This window comes from Polyodon spathula, chromosome 7 (assembly GCF_017654505.1).
Source record: "Polyodon spathula isolate WHYD16114869_AA chromosome 7, ASM1765450v1, whole genome shotgun sequence".
Classification (NCBI taxonomy): domain Eukaryota; kingdom Metazoa; phylum Chordata; class Actinopteri; order Acipenseriformes; family Polyodontidae; genus Polyodon; species Polyodon spathula.
Genome location: NC_054540.1, coordinates 28246479 through 28258053, shown reverse-complemented (window position 1 = coordinate 28258053; position 11575 = coordinate 28246479).

The following is an 11575-nucleotide window of genomic DNA, read 5'->3' as shown; positions in this document are numbered from 1 at the left end:
TGAAATCTATAGTCTAAAAGAAAATGGGCAGAGACTAATTGACTGACTACTTGACTGCCAAAGAGAAAGTCTAATAAGCCATACAGATTACACAGTGTGGCCAAATTTACATTATATGTTAGTAGTGCAAGGCTGAGCAAGTTGTGGTATCTCACAGATGTACAGTAAAACATAACTGTCTTTAACTGTTTGTTTCCAGATTGTAATTAAACCATAAGCAATGCTTTCTGATTACAAAGGACACAAGCTACTGCCACTACTTTCAATGAATTTAACCAAACAGAGACACCAAATATGTATGTTTTACAAAAACTGGTTCAAGCAGTACATCAATGAGTGTTGTGGGGAAAATATTGGCAGCAAAAGAACCCTGATTGAAAATCCAATCCCCTAAATGGAATGCCTCCATTCAGAAGAATTAGATGATTCCATTAACCTGCTTGGCAGGGGTGCTTGGCTTTATTTGTCAGTGTGATAGCTCACTCGGTCATAGTACGTAGACTCATATTAGGCTAGAGACATTTTTGTAATCTAGTGCTACAATGTTTTGCATTTCCATTTGATTTGTTGTCCTGTAAACAAGCAGAGGAAGAAACTAGCAGGGTCCATCCTGGAGACAGTAGAAAGCATGGCCTTACTAAAATAGGATTACCTATAAATAGCAACCCATATCCGCCTCATTGTAACATGGTATTGCTCAGCTAGTGATAGGAGCAGCCCTGCTCCCTGTTCATTCTATAACTCGATTCAGCTATATGCTGCAAGGAGGCCACCATTCAGGCATGAAAAGCAAGTGAAAAGAATGTTCTGATCCCCAGAGGATCGGACCAAAGCAACTTCATCATTCTAAACCACCACAACACACACGCACACACTTTCACTCACACAGCAAGATTAAACTGATGTGTCAATTCATACCGATGACATGCATTGTGGAATGCACAGTAGTAGTTAAAACTGAGCACAAGCAATGATAGCAGTAAAATGATGACGTTACCCAGTATCATAAGGGCCAGAACAGGTGAATGCATGCTTGTCTCTTCCATTAGTGGTTGTCTGATTCTGAAGCCTCAGTATGAGCTGAACCTACAACAAAGCTCAAACTATTTGATGGCTTATCTCCTCCTAAACTCTGTTTTATGTTAATGTCTTTATTTTTATATAGTGCATTTCATAGTGGACCACCATCACAAAGCGTTTTCCAGAGGTAGGCTGTGAACTGTGCATTATATGCAGAGTCATTTACAATAGAACACTGATTTTACATCTCATCCGAGGAAGGAGCATAAAGAGGTGACTTGCTCAGGGTCACACAGTGTGTCAGTCAATGGCAGAGGTGGGATTTGAACTGGTGACTTGCTGGTTACAAGCCCTGGACTTCAACCACTGGATCACACTGCATCACATTTCACATTGCCTCATATGTTCCGATATGTTGATACTACATATATATATATATATATATATATATATATATATATATATATATATATATATATATATATATATATATATATATATATTGCATCATCAAAACTATTGGGCTCACAATACAGAATTATTTAATGAAATTATTAGAATCCAGGCCCTAATGTAAATTGTTTTATGTTTTAATTAAGTGTTTTTTGGTTATTGTGCAGAAAGATTTTCTCTTTCATTTTTTCCATGTAACATTTCCTTGCTTTCACATCTGCAAGGCAGCAAACAAGATTTATTTTAATCTTCTATAGAACGGATCTTCATGTTTTCCGTAGTTAGGAAAAGGTTTGCAGGGCCAGATCAGTAGCACACAGGTAAATGTACAGGACATCAGAGTTACTGGCACAGTGATGCTTTCTAAATTCATTTTATTACATTGTCTTCTTCATGGAGTAGCCAACAAACTGTTTGTTTCGTGAAGGCAGAAATGACTATTGTGTTAAATTAGTGGGAAAATGTTTATGCAATCAGAATTTTCTAAGAACATGGATGTTTCAGGTATGGACCAATTCTTTCCATTACTTCTGGTCCTGGGTTTGTTTGCATGATTAGCCAAAGAGTTTGCAAGTGGCACTGCCACTGTTTTAATTAAAGAGACTATACTTTTTTGGTTGACAATTAATTACAGTAAGTTGACATTTGCCAGCAATGAACAGAGATGTGACAGATTGAATAAGCATCCATAATTCAGGCTGGTATAGACAGCTCTGCAGGTAGAGTAGGGATTTGCATGAATGCCAATGCACATAGACTCACCCTCTCTCTCTCTTACACACACACACACATACACACAGGCATGAAATAACCCCTCTAATCTCCTTCTAAATGGCTCAAAGTCTCTGAAGAAGCTTAGAAATGTTAACAGGAAAACAAGCAGTGCAACAAGCAACAGTGCTTTTAAAGACATATGTGCAAATATACTTTGCTTTTTCTTGTCGTCCATTTCTACTATTTCACCTCAATGCTGAAAACTAGATTTTAGCAACCTAAGTGAAAACAATGCAGCACCATCTTTGTCCCAACCCCTACTGCACAGTACAGGTCACAGAGGTAGTACAGACGCACTGAGCTAAAAGAGGTGAATTTCGCAGTGACCCCTCAATTTCATGATTTCCGCAAAATCGCGATTTAGGTAGACCCTTAAGTATGATCAACAGAATTACCATCTGACAAGTGGCTATTTAAATTGATTATTAAGGCAAAGGGTACTCGTAACAGTGTACAACCATGACTGTTTGTGACTGTGTAACAGATAACTATTGATCTATTTTATAATCTTGGCCTGGTGGATAAGGGAGAAACATTTCTAGGTTTTATTACATTTTTTCAGGTAAAGTTTACAGGTTCTCAGTTTCTTTGCTTGTATATCATATGTGATTGAATACTTAGTGATCATTTGCAGGCTGGCAGTTGCTCCAAAATTATATCCACATAAACTCTGACAGGAGTATGTCTTCTTTAGTGCTCACATGCTGTACCATTTTATAAACTCTAGCCTCAGGAAGTGTTCAGGAGAGAAAATGTCCTTAAGATACAAATTCTAAGGAAATATATTTGTCTTCTGTATTTCTTAGAAACATTAGATGATCAAACCTTAATGCCATAGCTGACCTCTAGAGGTAGATTTATTTTTAAGGTGCTGACATCCCTTTCCTGAGATAACGTACATGAAAAGGTAAGTAAGTTCAACTAGAGGCATTCTTGAAGTGATAGAGGGATGGACATGGTTTAAAGAGTAGGGTTCCGAAAAATCTAATGTTACACATCCCCAGGTGTTGCTACAACTGTTTAAATAATGCACCTGCAATTTTTTCTTTTCATTGTTAACATTGAGGGAGTTTCCATGTGTGTTGTAACTTTAGACTTTGTGTTCAAGCCAAATGAAAAATGACCTTCTAAATTTGGGGTTTCCATTGACTCTGTTGAGAAGACCCTCTTTTCACCTGACGTCATGCAAATGAAGGGGAAAGGAGGAGGTCAATATGCAAATTAGCCATGCATAGAGTTCTCATACTGCTTTCATAGACAGCTCGGGAAAATGTGGTTTCCATGCACAGAGAACAGGTACACCAGAGAATTTCACCTAGAATCCATAGTTGTATATATATATATATATATATATATATATATATATATATATATATATATATATATATATATATATATATATATATATATAAAAATCAGTCATCATGAGACAAAAAAAGAGGATAAATTTATGGGTTAACATAAAATACCGTATCGGGAGACGATGGTGGTACCACCACGCGCTGAACCGTCGCCCCTTCTACTTGTGTCTTCGCCGACAGACTCTGCTACCACCACTGCGCTGACTTGGCAGCGGGGAAGATGAACACAGAAGCCGACTGCTTCTTTTCACTCTGCAGGCCCGCCATGCAGCCAGCACAGAGCTACAGCGTCGGAGGACAACGCAGCTCTGGGCAAGCCCACAGGCACCAGTCCAGTCTATAGGGGTCGCTGGTGGGGTATAAAAAACAAACAAATAAATAAATAAGACCTAAATAAATAAATGCCTCTTGGTTGTTTACTAATGTGTTTTACTTGTCCAAATTGTTTTTCAAATGTCCATTGGTGAGGTGTTATATCGTTAGTAGTGAATAATATTTCAACTAATTTATCACAAGACTATTAATTAAAGAAAAAAGAAAATAACCATGGCTGAAAACCGACAGAGACGTAGGATTACAGAGATCTGTGCACCTTTCACGTATGCTCCCCAGGCTGTCTGGATTGGGAGCGGTGGACGTTTTCACTTGAAATGCAGGTTTTCATATGAAAACGGGCATGGATTTCCCATGTTTTATGTCATGCTCACGGGTAAATAAGATTTACCCTATTCCTCTTGGTGGCCGTTATTTTCAGCCACAAATCTGATCCTGTCGAGCTGTTCTCCCAAAAGTGCACACGCATTGCCACTTCACACGTGAATAACCACACACGGAAACTACCCCATTGAAAACTTTTTAAACTGATAACTTGAAAGTAGTGCACTGGGGTTTGAAATCTCTCCTCTAAGTCACTGCAAGAAGAGAGCTAAAAAAATAAATAAAGAAAACATAACAACAAGTGCTCTGGCTTTTCTATTCCCTACCACATCACAGATCGTTATTACTTTGTTACCTGTTTGACAATGTGGCCAATAATCCTTTTACTATCAGTGCATGAGAGCAGCCATTTTGAAAAGAGCTTTGAAACAGACTTTAAAGTTATGTGTGTCAAAAGTTGTCAGGATGTTAACAATGAACAAAAAAATTACAGATATATTATTTAACACGTGGGAACGTGTAACGCTATATGTTTCAGAACCCTGTTACTACTCCACGCATCCCATGTACAATGAGGATACCTGCAGTTTGTTACAGGAAATTCAAATATAGATAGAAAGAAAAATATTTCTTTTAAGGTCCAAACAGGAAAAAAAAAATCCTGCAATGTAATTTTCTATAGCTGAAAATCCAATGAAAGAGATATTTGCACATTATAGGATCATTATGCAGTTTTCTGAAGCCTACAAAGGCAATAATAGCCAGATTCATAAGCACATACATTTATACTGATACTGATACATATTGCAGGCACTGTACAAACCACACATGTAACAACTGCTCACAAATGTAAAATAACCACCTGTTCACATATACGTCTCCCACAAATGATGCATCCATGATAATGCCTATTAATTAGTACATATTTATTTATGTATTTAAATAACAGTTTAACTTATAATTAATAATATTCATTAGTGCCGGTTTTGGATATATAAATAATTTAAAAAGCCATTACTCCAAATAATGACTGCCCAATGATTAAAGTATATACTCTTCTAGTTTATAATGACATGTTTTTTTTTTTTTTGTAATAGATAATAACTGAAAGTTGGTAGATGGGTATAACATTTTTGGGAGAGATTATTACATTTGTGGGTACTTACTACATTTGTGAGAGATATTACATTTGTGGTTTGTACAGCATCATTTCACGCTTCCTCCGCCTGCATAATAATAATAATAATAATAATAATAATAATAATAATAATAATACATGAAAACATACATACATAAATACGTAAGGGGTGGGCCCTTTGACACAGGCCGCCATTCATAACTGTCTAACCCTGTTTCAACAGGGATCGCCAGTACAATTGGTGTTGTGTCAGAAATGGGTCTGATGGCCGCAACTTCATCAGCCATCCAGCTGGGGTTATTCCATATGCTCCCGATTCAAGTGTGGCTCAATGCCTTCCAGCTACATCGCAAATGCGACAGACATGGTCGGTTGACTGTGTCTCGCGTATGCTGGGAAGCCTCTCACCTGTGCAAAGGAGTAAGGATGTGAATGATACACAGCGATCAAGTGATGATGACAGATGCATCCAACTTGGGTTGGGGTGTGGTCTAGGCAGGTAGAGGAATCAGCAGGACCTGGTAATCTCTGCACATAAATGGGCTGGAGTTACAAGTGGTTCACTATGCTCTCCAGCATTTCCTTCCAATGCTCCAGAGGAGACATGTCCTTGTCCGTACAGACAAAATGTCCGTAATAGCATATGTCAACCACCAGAGAGGACTTTGGTCCCCTGGGTTGCACCACATAGCCTTTCGGCAATTGACCTGGGCAAAAAGGAAGCTGTTATCCTTTTGGGCTGTTCATCTCCCTGGAGTGGTGAATTGGGCAGGGGACCTACTCTGATGGAGGGTCACCAATACCGCTGCTCCCAGCCTTCCTAGAGGTCTGGAGAGAGAAGGCCTCCTTTTTGAAGGGTGCTTAGCAGTTATGTCCTCCTAGAAAGGACGTCCTCCCACGAGTGGAGTCTAGACGTGGTATTGGAGGCTCTCATTAAGGCCCTGTTTGAGGCTATACATTCCATAGAGTTGAAATATCTCTCTGTGAAGCCTTTTTGCTAGCCATCACCACCACTAAGTGGGTTAGTGAGCTAGGGGCTCTGTCAGTGCATAGTACCTGAATGCATATTTGGGATGATGGAAACAGGGTATCGTTACGCATGAACCCCGGTTTCCTCCCTAACGTGGTTACAGCTTTCCACTTCAACCAATCGGTGGAATTAAAGGCTTTCCATCTCTCTCCTTTTTCTTCGGAGGAGGATCAGAGATTGAACTCCCTCTGCCCAGTTCAGGCATTGAGAGGTTATGTGGATAGGACAATAGCGCGGCGTCAGTCTGACCAGCTCTTCGTCTGTCATGGTGAAAGGACTCTGGGTCAACCCTCTCAAAGCAGCAACTGTCCCACTGGATTGTGGACATAGTCTCTACTGCATATACCAATGCCAGTCTACCTCTACGGTGGCGGTGGCCACGCACTCTACCAGAGCAGTGGCTACATCAGCTCCATTGACTGATATTTGTACTGCGGCTAGCTGGACTACTCTTTATACATTCACCAGGTTCTACCAACTTAACGTGGTAGATTCCTCTATGCCTTCCTTAGGCACAAGGGTCCTTGAAGTTGCACGCTCACATCACAAACATCAGTTTGGCAGTAGCGAGACCTCCCTCGTCTGCTGTCCCTGCTCACACTCCCTCGCAACAGCTTTTCTCAACAGTATTGTTGTTGGTCGTCTTCGAATTGAAAGGGAACATTAGGTTACAGATGTAACCCTGGTTCTCTGAGATACAAGACAACCAACAAACCTTGTGAGGTCGCATCAGTCACATTCGCGGGTTTGATGCAAAAGAGAACATGATCTCCGTGGAGTGACTACTTATTCCCTTGTTAGGCGGGACCAAGGACGTCACTCCCCAGAGGGGCCTATTAACAGCTCACTACAAAAAGGATATTGCTCCTCTAGAAAGAGTGCAAAGAAGAGAGACCAGAATTATTCCGGGATTAAAAGGCATGTCATATGCACACAGGTTAAAAGAATTAAATCTATTCAGTCTTGAACAAAGACGACTACACGGCGACCTGATTCAATCATTCAAAATTCTAAAAGGTATTGACAATGTTGACCCAAGGGGTTTTTTCGACCTGAAAAAAGAAACAAGGACCAGGAATCACAAATGGAGATTAGACAGGGGCATTCAGAACAGAAAATAGGAGGCACTACACAGAGAATTGTGACGGTCTGGAACCAACTCCCCAATAATGTTATTAGAGCTGACACCCTGGGATCCTTCAAAAAGCTGCTTGATGAGATTCTGGGATCAATAAGCTACTAACAACCAAATGAGCAAGATGGGCTAAATTGCCTCCTCTCGTTTGTAAACATTCTAATGTTCTTATGTTCTTATGAAATAAAATGCTCAGTAAATACCTGACCTGTGGCAGGCATATCCCATAAGTATTGTTGTTGGTCGTCTTCTCTTTCAGGGAACCAGGGTTACATCAGTAACCTAACGTTTTCCATATACTTAATGAAAAACAGACACATTTTGGCTTTTTGATTACATGATGCTAAATACAAGATCTTATTTTTTCTCCACTGACTTAGCAGTTGTTTCCTTGATTGAGTTGTTAAACTGGGCTATGTGTACCTATAAAGGCAAATCAAAATATCTGACCTTTGATATACTCACTTGAAAAAACTGTTTATTTTTTTGTTCCACTATAAACTGGAAATGTTAACAGTTTTATGACACATTTAAAACATTTTATTGATTTATGGAAAAACAAATTAATTATGCGTGCAACAAATTATTCAAAGTTTTAAAATGAATTTCTAATCTGTAATTTAGGCTGGTTGTGAAAAGAATGAGATATCTGGTACATCTGTCTTTGTGGGAACCTACTGTAAATTGTAATTTGTTCCAGAAAACCTTTTGAATGCTAACTGTGAGAATATGCCATATTTCAAACTGTGTATAGCAAAATAATGTAGCATCCGGATGCTTCTTTAACAGTGATTAAATGATAATCGCATGCTAGTTATGGTGAAACTATAACCGTCTCCGTCTGTGCATTGGTTTGCCTGGCTCTGGCCTTCTTCGTGTCTACTATGTGTTTGGAACATTATTAGCCTTTCACTAAGATTTGAAACCACAATAGATCAAAATGTTCAAAGGAACTTTTTATTCTCATGGTTGTGTGCAAGTCAGTATGTTACCAACAGAGATGGGGATGTCCTTGGTGAATCTTTAATCCTTAACTTTTACTTGCATTTATTTGCAAAGCTTAGCTGTAAAAGATATTACAAGTCGCTGACAGTGTCGCCTTATCTGCACAATTGTAAGGTGACAACAGAAAACAGGAAAAGCATGGCAATAATGCAACAATAAATTCCTCACAATGTCAAAATCAAGGATATTGGGTAGTGTTTTTAATCAAGTTTTTTTTAAAAGCTTGAAAGAAAAATATTTGTCATTACTTAGGATGGACATTTTAAGATTGTATGTGATTCTGAAAATGGCAAAACATTTTTTTTAGCATAATTAGAGGTAATTTTCAACAAGTGTAGCGACCTTGGGTATATGATATTAACCACAATATGGCAGTTATCGGCTAGAAACAAACAGATGTTAACCCCTTAACACTTTTAATATCCTTTGATACAAATTCATCACTAAACTAATGAAGTCGATTTTAAGTATGAACTGGTGCACAATAGTGCAGTATAAAATATAAAGCCGCCATTTTCTATTTACCATGTGTGTCAGAGTGTACCGCTCCTTTTGCATATTATGATTTAGGGTATTGTTTATTTGCAGCGTGGACGAGCAAGATGCCGTCCGCCATTCTTATTTTGTGATTATTTTTGCAGGTATGAAAACCCGTGCAGAATGGGACCGAGGGATAATTCAATAATTAATAACTAGTTTAATCCCTTGGTCACAAATTATAAAAGGCTGCAGCTGTCTGCGCTCAGGGGTTGAGAGGAGTTCAGTGATGAACGAGAGTGGAGACAGGAGGTAACAATTGCTAAAGGTGCTGATTCTAAAACAAGCACGATACTCATTATTTAGAATTATTTGTTTGTTTGGCCAACGCGCCCTTTGTTTTGTGTGTCTTTTGTTTGTTCAAATCTTTTGTTTGTTTATTAATAAATATGCTGAACGCCTCAGTGTCTCAGTTTTCATCCACCAGTCCTTGTTGTGGAGTGTGTTTCTGGTCTCACGTCAGTGCTGCAAAGCCATCCTGCTCACACCATGAAATATTGAGGAACCATTTCCTGAAAAGGTACATCTATAGTTGGTAATCTTATTCATCAAAAATGAGTGTTACACTGTTACAGATTGAAAAGTGTTGCCATGGTAGTTCTGGGAGCAGAGGCACATGACAGTTCTGATGACGTTACATTGATCTGTTGTCAATATACATGTACAGGTTGCACAAAGATTAAAATATAAACCCTGAAGACAGGGGTGAAAGGGTTAACAAAAGTCAGTCAAAATAAAAAGGTGTTGCTAGCAGTTCAGCAGATAACAAATATAAGCTGTAACTAGGCTAGCATCCCCAATTTCACACTGCACTGAAGTGAGGGAGAGATTAGTCATTGGCATTGCTCTGAACACACATCACACTTTCTATATAAGAGCATTAAGCCCTGTCATTATCGATTAGCAATGTATAAGGCACTGTCACCTGCCTCTGCTTCTTACAATGGTATTGTGCCAGACCTATCAAGATCAGTTTGCATTTATAATTAGACATCTTCAAAGAACAGCAGTTTCACATTTTTTTTTTACACTACCTGCGTTCATTTGGCATATAGGATGGATAAATCCAGCTCTCTTTCATCAGTGCTGATTAGCACTGATCTTGGACTACTTGACGTTACCTTAGGTGGTGTAGTACAATATTTGTGTTAATGAAGTTCCATGACCTGTTTCTCACATTGCCCTTATTATTGCTGTAGACCGGAGCCATTGTTAGGGTATTTGTGTTTTGCCCTATTCCTAGAATGCAAGTGTTAGTGGGATGGGTTACCGGGAAATGAAAGTCAAGACCCTACTGCCTTATGACATGCTTTAGCAGCCCAGCACTGTAATTAACATCAAGCCCCCAAGTCTCTATGTTTGCCAATTACACCTGTGACACCTGAAGATCAGACCATTACTGGCTTACATTTGTGCCTCAGCAGTTTGCCTTGTCTTGTATCAGTTGCTAAGGGAAATGTCAGTCGAAGCAGTGGAAACTTCAATTCACCTTATAAATACTTGAAGAGCACTGCTCATTGAAATATGAAACAGGAAAGTATTCCATCGTGTCATTGGAAGGGTGGATCAGGATTCAGCTGGTCATGTTTGTTGCAGCCAATAGTGACGCAGGTGGCGTCATTTATTCATGCAAACAGAAAGAACAAAGATAGGGTAAGCCAAGTGATGTGCATATACAGTATCTGCCATTTCCCATTGCAAAGAGTCGCCACCATCTCCTGAGCACAGACTTTTAATTAATTGGTTGTCTTTAGTTATACTCTAATGTAACTTTACTAGCAAGTGAGAACCCAAACAATACCGTAATAATTACAAAGTGAGTCAGTATATTTAGACACTGTGTACAGCTGTTACAAAACCTCACTTGAAGTGTGTTTCAACCAGACATTTTATGCTGTTAATATATCCACCTTCAATGACTTTTCTGTCTTGACAAATCGCCAGGCATCTCCTCAAACTGATTCTTTGAAGCCAGATGCTTTCTGCACTATACTATTGTGTTAACCTGTCATCAGAATTTGCTCAGGAAAAAAAACCTCAGTAGAAATATGCAATGTACAATATGCAATATAAAATGTACAACTATAAAACACTGTACATTATGTGGTAATAGCAGGGGTGGAAAGTGGGTGGAAAGTATTTGTTTTCGGGATCTGTACTTTATTTACTTAGTTTATTTTTGAGATACTTGTACTTTTTCTCAAGTATGTTTGTTTAGAAAATGTTGTACTTTTTACTCCACTACATTTCCCAGCACACTGACTCTTGCTCTGGCCAGGATTCTGATTGGGTAAAGCAGAGCCGCATGCTCAGTGTCTGCTTGCTTTGATGATGACATAGTATGCTGACGCTGAACCAGAGACCGTTTTGATTTTTAAAATAACCAATCAACAAACACAACGTTTAGCTGCGGACGATGTATTTAGTAGTTTAGAAGAGTAACAGGAATCTACAAGCAGTTTCAA